Source organism: Pseudophryne corroboree, unplaced genomic scaffold, assembly GCF_028390025.1.
Source record: "Pseudophryne corroboree isolate aPseCor3 unplaced genomic scaffold, aPseCor3.hap2 scaffold_121, whole genome shotgun sequence".
In the NCBI taxonomy this organism is placed as follows: Eukaryota; Metazoa; Chordata; class Amphibia; order Anura; family Myobatrachidae; genus Pseudophryne; species Pseudophryne corroboree.
In genome coordinates this window covers 1,188,787-1,207,723 of record NW_026967835.1, presented here as the reverse complement: position 1 = coordinate 1,207,723, position 18,937 = coordinate 1,188,787, and the positions used below count along the sequence as shown (strand labels likewise).

General features: G+C 40.9%; 1 non-coding gene and 1 pseudogene across 1 annotated transcript; one reads left to right on the top strand and one right to left on the bottom strand.

Annotated features, from left to right (window-relative positions):
* Positions 1 to 6,328: 6,328 nt before the first annotated feature.
* Positions 6,329 to 6,491, top strand: LOC134992435 (U1 spliceosomal RNA). The gene has a single exon (XR_010196607.1). It is a non-coding gene; the product is annotated as a U1 spliceosomal RNA (small nuclear RNA).
* Positions 6,492 to 9,743: 3,252 nt separating this feature from the next.
* Positions 9,744 to 9,922, bottom strand: LOC134991940 (U1 spliceosomal RNA; annotated as a pseudogene).
* Positions 9,923 to 18,937: the final 9,015 nt, after the last annotated feature.

The window sequence follows — 18,937 nt, the reverse complement described above, 5'->3', positions numbered from 1 at the left end:
TTGGTACTTTCCCATGATGAGTGATTGCTTCAGGATCTTTTGCACTTACATGTGCAGCAGAGTACTGTAATGGAAGCATGCTGGGTCCATAACCCAGAGGTAGGCAGATTGAAACTATCCTCTGCTATATGCATTTTTTTTTGTTAAATAACGTAATCCAAAACTGGGATTGATATTTTTGCTCTTTTATTTTTACTTAAAGTACAATAACTTTTACCATTTTAATTTGTTTTAATAGTATATTGACAGTATTGTTTTCTTTCAAAAATCCACTTAATTTTCTTTACCCGATTATTAAAATGGTAATTGACAAAAACAAACTACATTGTCACCAGAAGAGCAATACAAAATGTACAAGTGATATATTAAAATCATCTTTCCAGCTTGAATTTCAATGATGCATTGGGGCAACGATTTTGTGAGAAACATCTTCACCCTTAAATAAAGATTTTCTTAATTCCTTACCTGTGTGCTAATTAGATATCACCTTGTTTTCACATTAAACAGACTTCCACATGAGAAAACAGTAAAGATGCAGTGGCGTTAATGTTTCCTGGTGTCAACCTGTATTATTTCCGTAGATATTGAAATGAGGATGCATCTTGCTGCCTTTCCAATGAAGCAAGTTTAATTTAGTAATAGGTGAAAAACCATCCCTACAAAGATGTTAATCAGATATTTGGCTTTGTGGACACTTTTCAGAGAACAAATTTGTTATCATAAAAATAAAGCCAGAAAATGAAGAGCTGTTTAATCACTCAATTGGATTTTTCTGCCAGCATTATTCTTTTTCTCTGCAACCCACTGCTAAATTGTGCTTCCTAGCTGTTTTTTTATAAAATCACTTAATCAAATCTAACTCTGATTACATCAGAGAAGGCCAGGTACCCTACACCATAACAGGGGGTTTGCAATTTTGACTTGTCTACTTAAATATCACCAAAATCTGATCACAAGGTCAATTATGTCCCTGGGAGGGATTGAACCACCAACCTTTTGATTAATAGCTGAACACACTAACCGATTGCGCCACAGAGACACTTTGCAAAAAGTACATACTGACAAAGACTAATAAGCATTCATCTAGAACGTTTCCTAGAAAAACTTTAAAAAATCAATAATCTGGAGAGTTTTTGTAAGATGTTTCTTCCAGCAACCAATGAAGAAACACATTGGTACTTTCGCATGATGAGTGAGTGCTTCAGGATCTCTTGCACTTACATGTGCAGCAGAGTACTGCAATGAAAGCATGCTGGGCCCATAACCCAGAGGTAGGCAGATTGAAACTATCCTCTGCTATATGCATTTTTTATTGTTAATTAAAGTAATCCAAAACTGGGATTGATATTTTTGCTCTTTTATTTTTACTTAAAGTACAATAACTTTTACCATTTTAATTTGTTTTAATAGTATATTGACAGTATTGTTTTCTTTCAAAAATCCACTTAATTTTCTTTACCCTATTATTATAATGGTAATTGACAAAAACAAACTACATTGTCACCAGAAGAGCAATACAAAATGTACAAGTGATATATTAAAATCATCTTTCCAGCTTGAATTTCAATGATGCATTGGGGCAACGATTTTGTGAGAAACACCTTCACCCTTAAATAAAGATTTTCTTAATTCCTTACCTGTGTGCTAATTAGATATCACCTTGTTTTCACATTAAACAGACTTCCACATGCGAAAGCAGCAAGGATGCAGTGGCGTTAATGTTTCCTGGTGTCAACCTGTATTATTTCAGTAGACATTGAAATGAGGATGCATCTTGCTGCCTTTCCAATGAAGCAAGTTTAATTTAGTAATAGGTGAAAAACCATCCCTACAAAGATGTTAATCAGAGACTTGGCTTTGTGGACACTTTTCAGAGAACAAATTTGTTAGCATAAAAATAAAGCCAGAAAATGAAGAGCTGTTTAATCACTCAATTGGATTTTTTTGCCAGCATATTTCTTTTTCTCTGCAACTCACTGCTAAATTGTGCTTCCTAGCTGTTTTTATAAAATCACTAAATCAAATCTAACTCTGATTACATCAGAGAAGGCCAGGTACCCTACACCATAACAGGGGGTTTGAAATTTTGACTTGTCTACTTAAAGATCACCAAAATCTGATAACAAGGTCAATTAAGTCCCAGGGTGGGATTGAACCACCAACCTTTTGGTTAATAGCCTCACACACTAACTGATTGCGCCACAGCGACACTTTGCAAAAGTACTTACTGACAAAGACTAATAAGCATTCATCTAGAACGATTCCTAGAAACATTTTAAAAAGTCAATAATGTGGAGAGTTATTGTAAGATGTTTCTTCCATCAACCAATGAAGAAACACATTGGTACTTTCCCATGATGAGTGAGTGCTTCAGGATCTCTTGCACTTACATGTGCAGCAGAGTACTGTAATGGAAGCATGCTGGGTCCATAACCCAGAGGTAGGCAGATTGAAACTATCCTCTGCTATATGCATTTTTTTTGTTAATTAAAGTAATCCAAAACTGGGATTGATATTTTTGCTCTTTTATTTTTACTTAAAGTACAATAACTTTTACCATTTTAATTTGTTTTAATAGTATATTGACAGTATTGTTTTCTTTCAAAAATCCAATTAATTTTCTTTACCCGATTATTAAAATGGTAATTGACAAAAGCAAACTACATTGTCACCAGAAGAGCAATACAAAATGTACAAGTGATATATTAAAATCATCTTTCCAGCTTGAATTTCAATGATGCATTGGGGCAACGATTTTGTGAGAAAAATCTTCACCCTTAAATAAAGATTTTCTTAATTCCTTACCTGTGTGCTAATTAGATATCACCTTGTTTTCACATTAAACAGACTTCCACATGAGAAAGCAGCAAGGATGCAGTGGCGTTAATGTTTCCTGGTGTCAACCTGTATTATTTCAGTAGATATTGAAATGAGGATGCATCTTGCTGCCTTTCCAATGAAGCAAGTTTAATTTAGTAATAGGTGAAAAACCATCCCTACAAAGATGTTAATCAGACACATGGCTTTGTGGACACTTTTCAGAGAACAAATTAGTTAGCATAAAAATAAAGCCAGAAAATGAAGAGCAGTTTAATCACTCAATTGGATTTTTCTGCCAGCATATTTCTTTTTCTCTGCAACCCACTGCTAAATTGTGCTTCCTAGCTGTTTTTTTATAAAATCACTTAATCAAATCTAACTCTGATTACATCAGAGAAGGCCAGGTACCCTACACCATAAGAGGGGGTTTGAAATTTTGACTAGTCTACTTAAAGATCACCAAAATCTGATAATAAGGTCAATTACATCCCTGGGTGGGATTGAACCACCAACCCTTTGATTAATAACCAAACACACTAACCGATTGCGCCACAGAGACACTTTGCAAACTTACATACTGACAAAGGCTAATAAGCATTCATCTAGAACGTTTCCTAGAAAAACTTTAAAAAGTCAATAATCTGGAGAGTTTTTGTAAGATGTTTCTTCCATCAACCAACGAAGAAACACATTGGTACTTTCCCATGATGAGTGAGTGCTTCAGGATCTCTTGCACTTACATGTGCAGCAGAGTACTGCATTGGAAACATGCTGGGCCCATAACCCAGAGGTAGGCAGATTGAAACTATCCTCTGCTATATGCATTTTTTATTGTTAATTAAAGTAATCCAAAACTGGGATTGATATTTTTGCTCTTTTATTTTTACTTTAAAGTACAATAACTTTTACCATTTTAATTTGTTTTAATAGTATATTGACAGTATTGTTTTCTTTCAAAAATCCACTTAATTTTCTTTACCCTATTTTTATAATGGTAATTGACAAAAACAAACTACATTGTCACCAGAAGAGCAATACAAAATGTACAAGTGATATATTAAAATCATCTTTCCAGCTTGAATTTCAATGATGCATTGGGGCAACGATTTTGTGAGAAACATCTTCACCCTTAAATAAAGATTTTCTTAATTCCTTACCTGTGTGCTAATTAGATATCACCTTGTTTTCACATTAAACAGACTTCCACATGCGAAAGCAGCAAGGATGCAGTGGCGTTAATGTTTCCTGGTGTCAACCTGTATTATTTCAGTAGACATTGAAATGAGGATGCATCTTGCTGCCTTTCCAATGAAGCAAGTTTAATTTAGTAATAGGTGAAAAACCATCCCTACAAAGGTGTTAATCAGAGACTTGGCTTTGTGGACACTTTTCAGAGAACAAATTTGTTAGCATAAAAATAAAGCCAGAAAATGAAGAGCTGTTTAATCACTCAATTGGATTTTTTTGCCAGCATATTTCTTTTTCTCTGCAACTCACTGCTAAATTGTGCTTCCTAGCTGTTTTTATAAAATCACTGAATCAAATCTAACTCTGATTACATCAGAGAAGGCCAGGTACCCTACACCATAACAGGGGGTTTGAAATTTTGACTTGTCTACTTAAAGATCACCAAAATCTGATAACAAGGTCAATTACGTCCCTGGGTGGGATTGAACCACCAACCTTTTAGTTAATAACCATACACACAGACTGATTGCGCCACAGCGACACTTTGCAAAAGTACATACTGACAAATGCTAATAAGCATTCATCTAGAACGTTTCCTAGAAACATTTTAAAAAGTCAATAATGTGGAGAGTTTTTGTAAGATGTTTCTTCCATCAACCAATAAAGAAACACATTGGAACTTTCCCATGATAAGTGAGTGCTTCAGGACCTCTTGCACTTACATGTGCAGCAGAGTACTGTAATGGAAGCATGCTGGGTCCATAACCCAGAGGTAGGCAGATTGAAACTATCCTCTGCTATATGCATTTTTTTTTGTTAATTAAAGTAATCCAAAACTGGGATTGATATTTTTGCTCTTTTATTTTTACTTAAAGTACAATAACTTTTACCATTTTAATTTGTTTTAATAGTATATTGACAGTATTGTTTTCTTTAAAAAATCCAATTAATTTTCTTTACCCGATTATTAAAATGGTAATTGACAAAAACAAACTACATTGTCACCAGAAGAGCAATACAAAATGTACAAGTGATATATTAAAATCATCTTTCCAGCTTGAATTTCAATGATGCATTGGGGCAACGATTTTGTGAGAAACATCTTCACCCTTTAATAAAGATTTTCTTAATTCCTTACCTGTGTGCTAATTAGATATCACCTTGTTTTCACATTAAACAGACTTCCACATGAGAAAGCAGCAAGGATGCAGTGGCGTTAATGTTTCCTGGTGTCAACCTGTATTATTTCAGTAGATATTGAAATGAGGATGCATCTTGCTGCCTTTCCAATGAAGCAAGTTTAATTTAGTAATAGGTGAAAAACCATCCAAGAGCTGTTTAGTCACTCAATTGGATTTTTTTGCCAGCATATTTCTTTTTCTCTGCAACCCACTGCTAAATTGTGCTTCCTAGCTGTTTTTATAAAATCACTGAATCAAATCTAACTCTGATTACATCAGAGAAGTCTAAATACCTAACACCATAACAGGGGGTTTGAAATTTTGACTTGTCTACTTAAAGATCACCAAAATCTGATAACAAAGTCAATTACATCCCTGGGTGGGATTGAACCACCAACCTTTTGGTTAATAGCCATACACACTAACTGATTGCGCCACAGCGACACTTTGCAAAATTACATACTGACAAAGGCTAATAAACAATCATCTAGAACGTTTCCTAGAAAAACTTTAAAAAGTCAATAATCTGGAATGTTTTTGTAAGATGTTTCTGCCATCAACCAATGAAGAAACACATTGGTACTTTCCCATGATGAGTGAGTGCTTCAGGATCTCTTGCACTTACATGTGCAGCAGAGTACTGCAATGGAAGCATGCTGGGCCCATAACCCAGAGGTAGAAAGATTGAAACTATCCTCTGCTATATGCATTTTTTTTGTTAATTAAAGTAATCCAAAACTGGGATTGATATTTTTGCTCTTTTATTTTTACTTAAAGTACAATAACTTTTACCATTTTAATTTGTTTTAATAGTATATTGACAGTATTGTTTTCTTTCAAAAATTCACTTAATTTTCTTTTCTGTGTGCTAATTAGATATCACCTTGTTTTCACATTAAATAGACTTCCACATGAGAAAGCAGCAAGGATGCAGTGGCGTTAATGTTTCCTGGTGGTAGTGGGGTACTGTGTTTGTGCTTTCCTCTGGTCAGCTCTGGTAAAAGTCAGATTTCTTTGTCTCAGATCTTCCTCTAGCCTTGTTCTTCTTTCGAGAGTTCCCTTGTGCTGCCTCAGTTGGATCTCCTTCACTTGACAGGGGGGTACCCGAGCAGCGACCCTCCCCAGCACTAGCCCAACTCCTACTTACCTGCCAGGTGAGATACTATGATCAGGAAGGTGCTTCTCCCAGGGGAAGGCTCACCCATTGCACTCTGGGTGTGCTGCTCCTGCGATTTCCCCAAATGTGGGAAACTTGACTGCATAATTTGTGTTTCCCCTGGTCGGCTCTCGTATAATTCAGATCTCTTTGTCTCAGGTCTCTCTCCAGCCTAGTTTGCTGTCTGTTTCCACTTCTCTTTTCTTAAACCGCTCCCTTCTATGCCCTTGTGCACCTTAATTAAATCTAACTCTGATTACGTCAGAGAAGGCCAGGTACCCTACACCATAAGAGGGGGTTTGAAATTTTGACTTGTCTACTTAAAGATCACCAAAATCTGATCACAAGGTCAATTACATCACTGGGTGGGAACCTTTTGGTTAATAGCCCATGTAAGTGCAAGAGATCCTGAAGCACTCACTCATCATGGGAATGTACCAATGTGTTTCTTACAAAAATTCTCCAGATTATTGACTTTTTAAAGTTTTTCTAGGAAACGTTCTAGATGAATGCTTATTAGCCTTTGTCAGTATGTACTTTTGCAAAGTGTCGCTGTGGCGCAATCAGTTAGTGTGTATGGCTATTAACCTAAAGGTTGGTGATTCAATCCCACCCAGGGACGTAATAGACCTTGTTATCAGATTTTGGTGATCTTTAAGTAGACAAGTCAAAATTTCAAACCCCCTCTTATGGTGTAGGGTACCCGGCCTTCTCTGATGTAATCAGAATTAGATTTGATTAAGTGATTTTATAAAAAACAGCTAGGAAGCACAATTTAGCAGTGGGTTGCAGAGAAAAAAAATTATGCTGGCAGAAAAGTCCAATTGAGTGATTAAACAGCTCTTCATTTTCTGATTTTATGTTTATGCTAACAAATTTGCTCTCTGAAAAGTGTCCACAAAGCCAAGTCTCTGATTAACACCTTTGTAGGAATGGTTTTTCACCTATTACTGAATTAAACTTGCTTCATTGGAAAGGCAGCAAGATGCATCCTCATTTCAATGTCTACTGAAATAATACAGGTTGACACCAGGAAACATAAACGTCACTGCATCCTTGCTGCTTCCTCATGGGGAAGTCTGTTTAATGTGAAAACAAGGTGATATCTAATCAGCACACAGGTAAGGAATTAAGAAAATCTTTCTTTATGGGTGAAGATGTTTCTCACAAAATTGTTGCACCAAGGCATCATTGAAATTCAAGCTGGAAAGATGATTTTAATATATCACTTGTACATTTTGTACTGCTCTTCTGGTGACAATGTAGATTGTTTTTGTCAATTACCATTTTAATAATCGGGTAAAGAAAATTAATTGGATTTTTGAAAGAAAACAATACTGTCAATATACTATTAAAACAAATTAAAATGGTAAAAGTTATTGTACTTTAAGTAAAAATAAAAGAGCAAAAATATCAATCCCAGTTTTGGATTACTTTAATTAATAAAAACAATGCATATAGCAGAGGATAGTTTCAATCTGCCTACCTCTGGGTTATGGACCCAGCATGCTTCCATTACAGTACTCTGCTGCACATGTAAGTGCAAGAGATCCTGAAGCACTCACTCATCATAGGAAAGTACCAATGTGTTTCTTCATTGGTTGATGGAAGAAACATCTTACAAAAACTCTCCACATTATTGACTTTTTAAAATGTTTCTAGGAAACGTTCTAGATGAATGCTTATAAGCCTTTGTCAGTATGTACTTTTGAAAAGTGTCGCTGTGGCGCAATCAGTTAGTGTATAAGGCTATTAACCAAAAGGTTGGTGGTTCAATCCCACCCAGGGACGTAATTGACCTTGTTATCAGATTTCGGTGATCTTTAAGTAGACAAGTCAAAATTTCAAACCCCCTGTTATGGTGTAGGGTACCTGGCCTTCTCTGATGTAATCAGAGTTAGATTTGATTAAGTGATTTTATAAAAAAAACAGCTAGGAAGCACTTTTTAGCAGTGGGTTGCAGAGAAAAAGAAAAATGCTGGCAGAAAAATCCAATTGAGTGATTAAACAGCTCTTCATTTTCTGGCTTTATTTTTATGCTAACAAATTTGTTCTCTGAAAAGTGTCCACAAAGCCAAGTCTCTGATTAACACCTTTGTAGGGATGGTTTTTAACCTATTACTAAATTAAACTTGCTTCATTGGAAAGGCAGCAAGATGCATCCTCATTTCAATGTCTACTGAAATAATACAGGTTGACACCAGGAAACATTAACGCCACTGCATCCTTGCTGCTTTCTCATGTGAAAGTCTGTTTAATGTGAAAACAAGGTGATATCTAATTAGCACACAGGTAGGGAATTAAGAAAATCTTTATTTAAGGGTGAAGATGTTTCTCACAAAATCGTTACCTCAATGCATCATTGAAATTCAAGCTGAAAAGATGATTTTAATATATCACTTGTACATTTTGTATTGCTCTTCTGGTGACAATGTAGTTTGTTTTTGTCAATTACCATTTTAATAATAGGGTAAAGAAAATTAAGTGGATTTTTGAAAGAAAACAATACTGTCAATATATTATTAAAACAAATTAAAACAGTAAAAGTTATTGTACTTTAAGTAAAAATAAAAGAGCCAAAATATCAATCCCAGTTTTGGATTACTTTAATTAACAAAAAAAATGCATATAGCAGAGGACAGTTGCAATCTGCCTACCTCTGGGTTATAGGCCCAGCATGCTTCCATTGTAGTCCTTTGCTGCACATGTAAGTGCAAGAGATCCTGAAGCACTCACTCATCATGGGAAAGTACCAATGTGTTTCTTCATTGGTTGATGGAAGGAACATCTTACAAAAACTCTCCAGATTATTGACTTTTTAAAGTTTTTCTAGGAAACGTTCTAGATGAATGCTTATTAACCTTTGTCAGTATGTACTTTTGCAAAGTGTCTCTGAGGCGCAAACAGTTAGCGTGTTCAGTTGTTAACCAAAAGGTTGGTGGTTCAATCCCACCTAGGGACGTAATTGACCTCGTTATCAGATTTTGGTGATCTTTAAGTAGACAAGTAAAAATTTCAAACCACCTCTTATGGTGTAGGGTACCTGGCCTTCTCTGATGTAATCAGAGTTAGATTTGATTAAGTGATTTTATAAAAAAAACAGCCACGAAGCACAATTTAGCAGTGGGTTGCAGAGAAAAAGAAATATGCTGGCAGAAAAATCCAATTGAGTGATTAAACAGCTCTTCATTTTCTGGCTTTATTTTTATGCTAACAAATTTGTGCTCTGAAAAGTGTCCACAAAGCCAAGTATCTGATTAACACCTTTGTAGGGATGGTTTTTCACCTATTATTAAATTAAACTTGCTTCATTGGAAAGGCAGCAAGTGATGTCATCCAAGCAGTGGGTCAAAGTTGGCTTCAAACCTCGTCTGCTTATGAAAAGAGAAAAGGGGTATGCAGGGCATGGCGGCCTTTTGCGGTGCTTGGATGACCCCTAGTTCGCATTAAATAATGCAGTCGAGTTTCCCACATTTGGGGAAATCACAGGGGTCAGCATACCCAGAATGCAATGAATGAACCGCACCCTGGGAGAACAGTCTTCATGACCATGGTATCTCCTATGCAAAATAAGTATGATTTGGGATAGGGCTGGGGAGGGCCGCTGCTCAGGCACATCTCTGTCAAGTAAAGGAGATTCAACTGAGGCAGCACAAGGGAACTCTCATCTGGGGACAACAACTGCAGGGAGAACACATATTTTCAGATGAACATGGGAGGGCAGAAGGCTGCCTAATACTGAAGCACCCCCAAACAACAAACCAAATGCAACAACTAGTGCAAGCATTCCTGGGGGAAGGCCTGCAGCAGATGGATTTGCATATGGCGATGTCATCCAAGCAGTGGGTCAAAGTTGGCTTCAACCCTCGTCTGCATATGAAAAGAGAAAAGGGGCGTGCAGGGCATGGCGGCCTTTTGCGGCACTTGGATGACCCCTAGTTTGCATTAAACACCTCCACCCTCCGTCGGTGTGAGGCTCATGTTGGCTATGCCCCAGCCCCTGAAGCATTCAAGCTGATTTCTTGCAGCAGCTGGGCACTGTAACAGCTCCAGAGCTGCTCTGTAAGGCAAGTAAAAGGGTGTGGGCCCTGCAGCACTACCTGTAGTTCGCATTGTGCGAGACCCCTAGTTCGCATTAAACACCCCCACCCTCCTTCGGTGTGGGGCTCATGTTGGCCATGCCCCAGCCCCTGAAGCATTCACGCTGATTTCTTGCAGCAGCTGGGCACTGTAACAGCTCAAGAGCTGCTCTGTAAGGCAAGTAAAAGGGTGTGGGCCCTGCAGCACTACCTGTAGTTTGCATTGTGCATTGGAAGGCACAAAGTAAGCAGACGGGAGGAGAAGTCAGGATAGTGCACAAGGGTATAGACGGGAGGGGCTCAAGAAAAAAGAAGTGGAAACAGACAGCAAACTAGGCTTCCAATGCACAATGCAAACTACAGGTAGTGCTGCAGGGCCCACACCCTTTTACTTGCCTTACAGAGCAGCTCTGGAGCTGTTTAATCACTCAATTGGATTTTTCTGCCAGCATAATTTTTCTCTTACGTCCTAGAGGATGCTGGGGACTCCGTAAGGACCATGGGGGATAGACGGGCTCCGCAGGAGACATGGGCACTTAAAGAAAGACTTTAGATCTGGGTGTGCACTGGCTCCTCCCTCTATGCCCCTCCTCCAGACCTCAGTTTACTACTGTGCCCAGAGGAGACTGGGTGCTTTTCAGGGAGCTCTCCTGAGTTTCCTGACAGAAAGTATATTTGTTAGATTTTTTTATTTTCAGGGAGCCTGCTGGCAACAGACTCCCTGCATCGAGGGGCGGAGGGGAGAGATGCACACCTACTTCTGTGAGTTGATAGGCTCTGCTTCTTAGGCTACTGTACAGCATTAGCTCCAGAGGGATCGGTACGCAGGTCTCACCCTCGCCGTCCGTCCCAGAGCCGCGCCGCCGTCCCCCTCGCAGAGCCGGAAGATAGAAGCCGGGTGAGTATGAGAAGAAAAGAAGACTTCAGAGGCGGCGGAAGACTTCATGATCTTCACTGAGGTAACGCACAGCAGTAAAGCTGTGCTCCATTGCTCCCATACACCTCACACACGGCAGTCAGTGTAAGGGTGAAGGGCTCAGGGGGGACGCCCTGGGCAGCAATATAGACCTCTCTTTGGCAAAATAAATATATATGCAGCTAGGCACTGTATATATATATATAAGAGCCCCCGCCATTTTTTTACTATATTTGAGCGGGACAGAAGCCCGTCGCTGAGGGGGTGGGGCTTCTCCCTCAGCACTCACCAGCACCATTTTCTCCACAGCACCGCTGAGGGGAAGCTCCACGGACTCTCCCCTGCTTATACCACGGTAGAAAGAGGGTCTTAAAGAAGAGGGGGGCACATAATTAGGCGCATATATATATGGAAATACAGCGCTACTGGGTAAACATAAAATTATTGTGTTTTTTTCCTGGGTCATATAGCGCTGGGGTGTGTGCTGGCATACTCTCTCTCTCTGTCTCTCCAAAGGGCCTTGTTGGGGAACTGTCCTCAGATAAGAGGATTCCCTGAGTGTATGGTGTGTCGGTACACGTGTGTCGACATGTCTGAGGTAGAAGGCTCTCCTAGAGAGGAGCAGGAGCAAATTAATGTGGTGTCTCCATCGACAACGCCGACACCTGACTGAATGGATATGTGAAATGTTTTAAGTGCTAATGTAAACTTATTACACAAGAGATTAGACAAAGCTGAAGCTAGGGAACAGTCAGGGAGTCAACCCATGCCTGTCCCTATGTCGCAGGGACCTTCGGGGTCTCAAAAGCGCCCACTATCCCAAATAGTTGACACAGATACCGACACGGATTCTGACTCCAGTGTCGACTACGATGATGCAAAGTTACAGCCAAAATTGGCTAAATGTATTCGATATATGATTATTGCAATAAAAGATGTTTTGCACATCACAGAGTCCCCTGTCCCTGACACGAGGGTACACATCTATAAGGGAAAGAAACCTGAGATAACCTTTCCCCCCTCACATGAGTTGAACGAATTATGTGAAAAAGCTTGGGAATCTCCAGACAAAAAGCTGCAGATTCCCAAAAGGATTCTTATGGCGTATCCTTTCCCGCCAATGGACAGGATACGGTGGGAATCCTCCCCTAGGGTGGATAAAGCATTGACACGCTTATCCAAAAAGGTAGCGCTGCCATCCCAGGATACGGCTACCATCAGGGACCATGCTGACCGCAAGCAGGAGGTTACCCTAAAGTCCATTTACACACATTCTGGTACCTTACTCAGACCGGCAATTGCGTCGGCCGGGGTTGTAGCGCGGTGGCAGCATGGACAGATACCTTATCAGCAGAGATTGAGACCCTAGATAAGGATGCTATGTTATTGACCATAGGGCATATAAAAGATGCTGTCCTATATATAAGAGATGCTCAAAGTGACATTAGTCTACTGGGTTCTAGAATAAACGCTATGTCAATTTCTGCTAGACGAGTCCTATGGACCCGGCAATGGACAGGTGATGCCGACTCAAAAAGGTATATGGAGGTTTTACCTTACAGGGGTGAGGAATTGTTTGGGGAAGGTCTCTCGGACCTAGTCTCCACAGCTACAGCTGGTAAATCAAATTTTTTGCCTTATATTCCCTCACAGCCTAAGAAAGCACCACATTATCAAATGCAGTCCTTTCGATCACAGAGAAACAAGAAAGTACGAGGTGTGTCCTTTCTTGCCAGAGGTAAGGGCAGAGGGAAGAAGCTGCACAACACAGCTAGTTCCCAGGAACAGAAGTCCTCCCCGGCCTCTACAAAATCCACCGCATGACGCTGGGGCTCCGCTAAAGGAGTCCGCCCAGTTGGGGGCACGTCTTCGAGTTTTCAGCCACATCCGGGTTCATTCGCAGGTGGATCCCTAGGCAATAGAAATTGTTTCTCAGGGTTACAAGCTGAAATTCGAAGAGGTGCCTCCTCGCCGGTTTTTCAAATCGGCCCTACCATCTTCTCCCCAGGAAAGGGAGATAGTGTTAAATGCAATTCACAAATTGTATCTTCAACAGGTGGTGGTCAAGGTTCCCCTGCTTCAACAAGGAAATGGAAATTATTCGACCCTGTTTGTAGTCCCAAAACCGGACGGTTTGGTCAGACCCATATTAAATTTAAAATCCCTGAACCTATACTTGAAAAGGTTCAAGTTCAAGATGGAATCGCTAAGAGCGGTCATCGCCAGCCTAGAAGGGGGGGATTTTATGATATCTCTGGACATAAAGGATGCATACCTTCATGTACTCATTTATCCATCTCATCAGGCGTACCTAAGATTTGCGGTACAGTATTGTCATTACCAATTTCAGACGTTGCCGTTTGGTCTCTCCAGAATTTTCTCCGAGAATTTTCACCAAGGTAATGACGGAAATTATGGTGCTCCTGCGAAAGCAAGGTGTCACAATTATCCCGTACTTGAACGATCTCCTCATAAAAGCGAGATCAAGAGAGCAGTTGCTGAACAGCGTATAACTTTCACTGAAGGTGTTACAGCAACACGGCTGGATTCTCAATATCCCGAAGTCGCAGTTGGTTCCTACGACTCGTCTGACTTTGCTTGGGCATTATTCTGGATACGGACCAGAAAAGGGTTTATCTTCCGATAGAAAAGGCCCAGGAACTCATGACTCTGGTCAGGAACCTATTGAAACCAAAACAGGTGTCAGTGCATCACTGCACTCGAGTCCTGGGAATGATGGTGGCATCATACGAGGCCATTCCCTTCGGCAGGTTCCATGCGAGGATCTTGCAATGGGACCTACTGGACAAGTGGTCCGGGTCACATCTACAGATTCATCAGTTGATCACCCTGTCCCCCAGGGCCAGGGTATCTCTCCTGTGGTGGCTGCAGAGTGCTCACCTTCTAGAGGGCCGCAGGTTCGGCATTCAGGACTGGATCCTGGTGACCACGAACGCGAGCCTCCGAGGTTGGGGAGCAGCCACACAGGGAAGAAATTTCCAAGGTCTTTGGTCAAGTCAGGAGACTTGTCTTCACATCAACATCCTGGAGCTAAGGGCCATATACAACGCCCTATGTCAAGCGGAGACCTTACTTCGCGACCAACCAGTTCTGATCCAGTCAGACAACGTCACCGCACTAGTTCATGTAAACCGCCAAGGCGGCACAAGGAGCAGAGTGGCGATGGCGGAAGCCACCAGAATTCTTCGCTGGGCGGAGAATCATGTAAGCTGTCAAAGTCAGAAAAATATCACGATGCACACTGCCATATTTGCACCTCATATGTGTCCCTGCTGCGCATGCGTGCGCTCTCCCGTGCGTGCGCATACTCGCTGTTGCGGGCACCCGCAGGCGCACGGTATGCGCATTTACGGTAGAGATTGTGTGCGTCTAGCGGGCGACTCTTTCGTTACATATTTTCACCATATAATGCATTTTGTAGATTATGGTCCCTTTGATAGATTCTGAAAGTTTAGTTAATGTAGTATGTTCCTGGACAGAGAGATCCCTCATTGTTTGATACGAAGGGTCAGACAGGAGTAATACAGTGGTGTTTAGTATCCATCGGAAGAGTATTTAATTAGCAATATTCCGGTGTTGGTTTGAAGCGGATCAATCGCTCGTGCGAATAGTTATGGACATAAGAAGTTTATGAACATTTACTGTATTTGCACTTACTTATCCATGCGGCGGGAAACCCAGTTTCCCTCCCACCTGAGCTGTTGGAAATAGTCACAGCCCACCTGTATGAATCAACCTATGACCTTTTGTTATAATGCGAAGACGAATTCCTGTGTCCAATGAACAATGAGATTGTAGGGACCATTGAATTGTATTGTGTGTGGGGCATAAATAGACAGGCCGATCACATCCAGCACTCACTCTTCATCGGTTATCATTGCTGAAAATCGGGAGCTGGATGTCCAGAGGCGCATGCGATCGTTTCCTTTGTGCGTAAGTTTTCTCCGTAATCATATTGTCTTTTCTTGTTATTATGGGCCATATCTTTCTCTCTCTCTCTTCTCTTTCTCTCATTTTCTCTTAAACGTACTTGTATTGTATTTACTGTGTAGTTACCTGGTTAGTTAGTCTATGTTATATTGTAGTGTATGACTTGTATTGTATTAATTCTTTTGCAAGTATAACATTCATAATATATATATTAGGCGTTGGACCCTAAGCACGGTATTTGTGTATTTCTTATAGTGTTAAGTATTCTCAGAGCGTCGGTGACGCTCGAACAGCTTTTGAGTTAATAAGGTTATACAGTGTTGCATTTACACCCTATCTCTACACTAAGGTTTTACAGCAAATTACATTGTTTGTGGTTTAGACATAAAGGTTTAACATTGTGAGCGTCGGCGCTGCTCGTGATCTCCTCGTGGTCTCGAGCGTCCGCTACGCTGATAGCGTAGCATTACGGTAGTCGCTCACCTATAAGTGTGCCCGATACCAACAGCGTATTCTCGTGAGCGTCTGTATCGCTTGAGCAGCCCGCTCCCGATACAGCGTCCGTTACGCTATAGCGAACCATTACGTTAGTCAGCAGCCAATAGCGTGCCTGCCTGTGATCTCTTGGCCGTGAGCGAACGTGACGCTTGAGCGTCTCGACCACGGCTAAGCGATTGTTACGCAACGAGCGTACCCTTACGGTACTCCATACGCAAATAGCGTACAGTGTTCTTAGACCTCACAAAGGGTTTTAAATAAGATAAATATTTAGCTTTATCAATTGGCGGCTCGTCCTGTCCTTCACATATCTCTGCTAGGTAATTTCAGCAGACATTATCCATCAGCAAAGGGCGGGAGATCATATTCTTCGCAGTGCTGACGGGATAAGCGTCTGTTTCGCTTAGTAAAGGGTGCTGAAGGAATCCGGGAACCGGAGGTAAGAACAACACACTAGTGTCTTTTAAAACTGTTTATTTCTATCTTGCGTACGCACACACGCATATCTGCATTTCTTTTTCATTCGTGTATTTTCATATATCACTCTCCTGTTTGCCATTTTATAATTGATAAAACGTGCTAAGAGAGATTTGTCGCTATTTCATAGTTAAAGTGTAAAAGTAATGCGTTAAGGGATAAAGTGTAAAGCACACACGCAGCTCTACCTAAAGGTAAAAGGAGAGATTGGTGTGTTGCACGGTAGACGACTGAGGATCATCTACATTGATAAAACGTGTTAGTTGTGTTACGGTGGACATTGGTTTTGTATACACGTGTCTCTAACAAAAGGCTGAGACTCGCGTACGCAAAGGCCGACGCACGCAGCGTAAATTATGCAACGGAGCGTCTGGGTACGCCCACGTAACTCAAATCACACGATAGTGTTGATTTTTAAATAGCACAATAAGCGATAAATAGCGCAATAAGCGATAAATATCGCAACAGGCGATAAATAGCGCAACAAGCGATAAATAGCGCAACAGGCGATAAATAGCGCAAATCTATTTTAAATCCGAAATTTAAATTAACAGATCCTTCTCCAAATTTACAACACATCTGGTCTAAAGAAAAATTTCTGCGCAGAAATAGAAATAGAAACAAAAGTGTGTATGTGGTGAGTGAGTGTTTGTTTTTACAATTTTGGGGATTGAACCACAGAAATCATCGAGTTCTCGTGAAGTACATACGTGTAAGTGACATACGTGGTGGATAGGGAGGCATCTCTGGTTAAACATAAAATTTGAGCATTAGAGTGTAGCAGACCAGGAGGTCATACTGTAACAGACCAGGAGGTCAGACCAGGAGGTCGCATAACAGACCAGGAGGTCCAAGTACAGCAGACAAGGAAGTCCGCTATAGAGACAAGGCACAACACCAAGAAGGGTTGGTGCGACACCCATATAGGCCATAAAAAGCTCAGGCTGAAGGAATTCGCAGCTGCTGAATGTCGATTCCACTGGTCGCTCCGTACATAAGATTAGTTGCTTATGTGCTGAACGATTGTACCGCACGTAATTGTGTGCATTAAGTTAGTCTGACCAGTACCATTTGTGTACAAACCCGGTCATAAAACTATTTGTACATTCTGACGTTATTTGTGTAATTTTTTATTTTCTGAAGGGAAGTTCGCTGGTCACTCAGGAATTGTCCAACAACCAATAGTTACTGGAAAGATTAAGTGTTCTTCGGATATCTCTCGCATGTTCCAGTAAATAGAGGTTCATAGGGGCCCTGGGTCGAGTACGCCAGCGCTATATCAGTGTGTGGGCGTATTGGTCGGCGTGGGCGAGTGAGTGAGGTGCTCGGTAAACTTCACCGTCAACCTATCTTTTAATATTTTGGTTTTTTGTAAGGGTTCGCAGAAGACCCTGAGATAAAGGTCAGAGGTAGAGCAAGCAACACCTGCAAATTATGGGGGCCAGTTGTTCAGGAAGGGGGCGATCAACCTCGGTTCGGGTTGATTCAGTAAACCGACCAGTCGGGTCGGCAAGGTATGTAATGTGTGAAAAATATGGTTTACATACAGAAATTTTATGTGATGAATGGGAGAGAATGACAGTACATGACGGGGAGAAATTCCCAAGAGTAGGTAGCTTCAGCCCAGAAGTGTTAATGAATTTAAGGAGGAGGATATGTCTCATTAAATCAACAAAGAGACGAATCCAACATTATGATTATTTGCAGCTATGGCAACAGGAGGGTGAAATACAGAGAGGATTGGCTCTGGCGGCGGGATCTGGCCCTATCAGGAAACTGATAGCCACGGCCCCGCCGCCACCATACATATCAGGAGAGGAATTGGTTGCGGAGAATGACGCATCAGGGGGTAACAAACAGGCACTTAGCAACTGTATAAATGTTAAGGATAATGTTAATAAGTTAACCAATGCAAGCATTAACCCGTGCAAGTTGTACCCTGTTTTGAACTTTCCCCAGGAGTGTGATCAAGAGGACAAATCGGCAACAATATCGGCGCTCTCTCTAGCAGCCACTATATCAGAAACGACAGTAGGCACGGCCCAACCCATAAGATTAGTAACAAAGCCCCCTAGCGGAGGGACAGGTGAGGTCGTATCAACGGGTAAGTACGGCACCTTACACTATGCTGAAACCATTTCACCACAGGCTGTAGAATCTACACAGAATGATGTTAGTAGACTTAATCCTGTTAGGGTAATAGCTGTTCCAAATGGGAAAACTGACACATCAGGAGTCACTCCTATCAGGAACATTGCCATGTATATCCCATTTTCCAGAATGGAATTAAGGACCATAGTGTCTGAATTCCCTGACCCCAGAAAATACTTAGTTGCTAGCCAAAAATACATCAGAGACCTAGGAAACACTTTAGAGCCCAATAACAAAGACTGGCAGATATTGCTGAGGGCATGTTTACCCTCCAATGTCGACTCAGCTCAATTTTTAGCTGACTGTGGATTGGATCTGGATGTACCTCTTACAGATGTGTACAACAAAGATAACGTAAAAAGAATAAATTTACAGTTAAAGGAGTATTTCCCAGCTGTAGCCAAATGGAATAGAATTTTTTCCATTAAACAAAAAGAGACAGAAACAGCTGCTGATTATTTTCACCGGGCATTATTAGAAATGGCAAAGTACACTGGCATAGAGGACATTAGGACCAATG